We start from the raw sequence: 3018 nt of genomic DNA, 5'->3' as shown, positions 1-3018 counted from the left end.
AATGGTAGAGGTTAGGATTGTGTTTATAATGGTAGTGGTTAGGATTGTGTTTATAATGGAAGAGGTTAGGATTGTGTTTACAATGGTAGTGGTTAGGATTGTGTTTACATTGGTAGAGGTTAGGGCGTGCTCAGCCATGCTTTTCCTGTAGTCCACGATCATCTCTTTTGTCTTGATCACATTGAGGGAGAGTCTGGCACCCCACTGCCAGGTCTCTGACCTCCTCCCTATAGGCTGTCTCATCGGTGTCGATGATCAGGCCTACCACCTTTGTGTCGTCGGCAAACTTAATGATGGTTTTGGAGTCGTGCTTGGCCACACAGTGGTGGGTGAACAGGGAGTACAGGAGGGAACTATGCACGCGCCCCTGAGGGGCCCCCATGTTGARGATCAGTGTTTTGGAGGGAATTTTGCCTACCCTCACCACCTGCGGTCGGCACGTCAGAAAGTCCAACTGCAGAGGGATTTGTTTAGACCCAGAGTCCTAAACGTGGTGACGAGTTTGGATGGGATAATGGTGTTGAACGCTGAGCTGTAGTCAATGAACAGCATTCTCACGTAGGTGTTCCTTTCGTCCTGGTGGGAAAGCGCAGTGTGGAGTGCAATTGAGATTGCATCCTCTATGGATCTGTTGGGGTGGTATGAAAATTGGAGGGGGTCTAAGGTGGCTGGGATGATGGTGTTGATGTGAGCCATGACCAGCCTTTCAAAGCACTTCATGGCTACAGATGTGAGTGCTACGGGTCAGTAGTCCTTTAGGCAGGTTACCTTGGTGTTCTTGGGCACAGGGACTGTGGTGGTCTGCTTGAAAGATATAGGTATTACAGACTCATGCTCTCATGCATGCTTCAGTGTTGCTTGCCTCGAAGGGCGCAGAGAAGTCATTTACCTCGTCTTGCAGCCTTGTGTCACTGGGCAGCTCGTGGCTGGGATTCCCTTTGACATCTACCCTCCACAGCAGGTAGCCTACAGCCAGCCTATAATGACCTACCCTCCATAGCAGGTATCCTACAGCCTATAATGACCTACCCTCCATAGCAGGTATCCTACAGCCTATAATGACCTACCCTCCATAGCAGGTATCCTACAGCCTATAATGACTGACCCTCCCTACACAAATAATTACATTTTAACAAATAATATCATATTTGCATTGATTGTTTGGAGGGGAAAATTCTCAAAAGGGTGTTATTGTTATACATTTTGTAGGGCCCTGTTTTATCTTTTGATAAATTCAATTTTCCCGGTTTTATTTTTCACAGTTTTCTTGTTTTTTTTCAGGTTCACTCTCAAAATCACATGTTTTTAATAGAAAAGCTACATTATTCTAAGTTCTAAGTCCACAACAATGCTTAAACCAAATCCGGAGACCACTTTTGAGGTCTGGGAAGAATAAAAAATAATTTTTGTCCTTTAGTTCAATTAACACCTAGCAAGAGACCATTGTGTTTGTATGGTGGTGTTAGTGTACACTACATGTGGTGGGGGAGTTTACAAAACAATTACCCCGCGATTGATACAAATCATATGTCATTCTGCCAGACACTCTGCAGTCAACATTTAATTGCGAAAGTTTCTTGGGAAAGCCTTTAGAAACGTTCATTCAAACAGTGCATGGTGACTGGATCGTGCATCGCAGTGCATGGTGACTGGATCGTGCATCACAGTGCATGGTGTAAGTTATGGTTATGGCGTTGTTATGGTTGTGTAAGTATGGTTTGGTTGTTGTGGTTTGTTATGGTTGTTAAGTATGTTATGGTTGTTATGGTTGTTATGGGTGTTATGGTTGTTATGGGTGTTAAGTATGTTATGGTTGTTTGTGGTTGTGTGGTTGTTTATGGTTGGTGTATGGTGTTATGGTTTGTTATGGTGTTATGGGTTGTTATGGGTGTTTGAAGGTTGTTATGGTGTTATGGGTGTTAATGGGTTTTCATGGTGTTTGGTTGTTATGGTTGTTATGGTGTGTTATGGTTGTTATGGGTGTTATGGTTTTAAGTATGTTATGGTTTTGTGGTGTTGTGGGTGTTATGGTTGTTAAGGTATCGTGTATGGTTGTTGGTGGTTGTTTGGTTGTTAAGTTATTTATGGTTGTGTGTGGTTGTTATGGTTGTTAAGTATGTTTATGGTTGTTATGGTGTTATGGTGTTATGGTTGTTATGGTTGTTATGGGTGTTAGTATGTTATGGTTGTTGGTGGTTGTTATGGTTGTTATGGTGTTATGGTTGTTATGGTGTTATGGTTGTTTATGGTGTTATGGTTGTTTTGGTTGTTATGGTGTTATGGTGTTATGGTGTTATGGGTGTTTGGTGTTATGGTGTTATGGTGTTTATGGTTGTTATGGTTGTTAGTGGTTTATGGGTTGTTGGTTGTTGTTATGGTTGTTATGGGTGTTATGGTTGTTATGGGTGTGATGGTTGTTATGGTGTTATGGTTGTTATGGTTGTTTATGGTGTTATGGTTTATGAGCGGGTGTTATGGGTGTTATGGGTGTTATGGTTTGATCGTGGTTGTTATGGGTGTTATTGGTGTTATGGGTGTTTGGTTGTTAAGTATGTTATGGTTGTTGGGTGTGTTGTGGTGTTTGGTTGTTATAGTATGTTAGGTGTTGTGGTTGTTTATGGTTGTTATGGTTGTTATGGTTGTTAGTAGTGTTATGGTGTTGTTATGGTTGTGTATAGGTGATGTTATGGTTGTTAAGTATTGTTTATGGTTGTTGTGGGTGTTATGGTTGTTATGGTTTTTTAAGTAGTTGATGGTTGTTGTGGGTTTGTTATGGTTGTTATGGTTGTTATGGTTGTTAAGTATGTTATTGGTTGTTGTGGTTTGGTTTAGTGTTGTTAAGTATGTTATGGTTGTGTATGGTTGTTAAGTATGTTATGGTTGTTGTGGTTTGTTATGGTTGTTAAGTATGGTTATGGTGTAGTTTATGTTTGTTATGGGTATGTTTTTGGATGGGGTTTGTAATGTGATGAGGTGTTGTTTAATGGTTGTTGTCATAAAGGTGTTTGTGTTGGGTTT

General features: G+C 41.2%; 1 protein-coding gene across 1 annotated transcript in view; it reads left to right on the top strand.

Moving 5' to 3' along the window:
- Positions 1 to 3018, top strand: part of LOC112072257 (1-phosphatidylinositol 4,5-bisphosphate phosphodiesterase delta-1) — a 99785-nt gene that overhangs the window by 26118 nt on the left and 70649 nt on the right. The window lies entirely within an intron of this gene.

This window comes from Salvelinus sp. IW2-2015, unplaced genomic scaffold (assembly GCF_002910315.2).
Source record: "Salvelinus sp. IW2-2015 unplaced genomic scaffold, ASM291031v2 Un_scaffold1865, whole genome shotgun sequence".
In the NCBI taxonomy this organism is placed as follows: domain Eukaryota; kingdom Metazoa; phylum Chordata; class Actinopteri; order Salmoniformes; family Salmonidae; genus Salvelinus; species Salvelinus sp. IW2-2015.
Note: the sequence above shows the minus strand (reverse complement) of the source record. Positions and strands in the feature narration are given on the sequence as shown.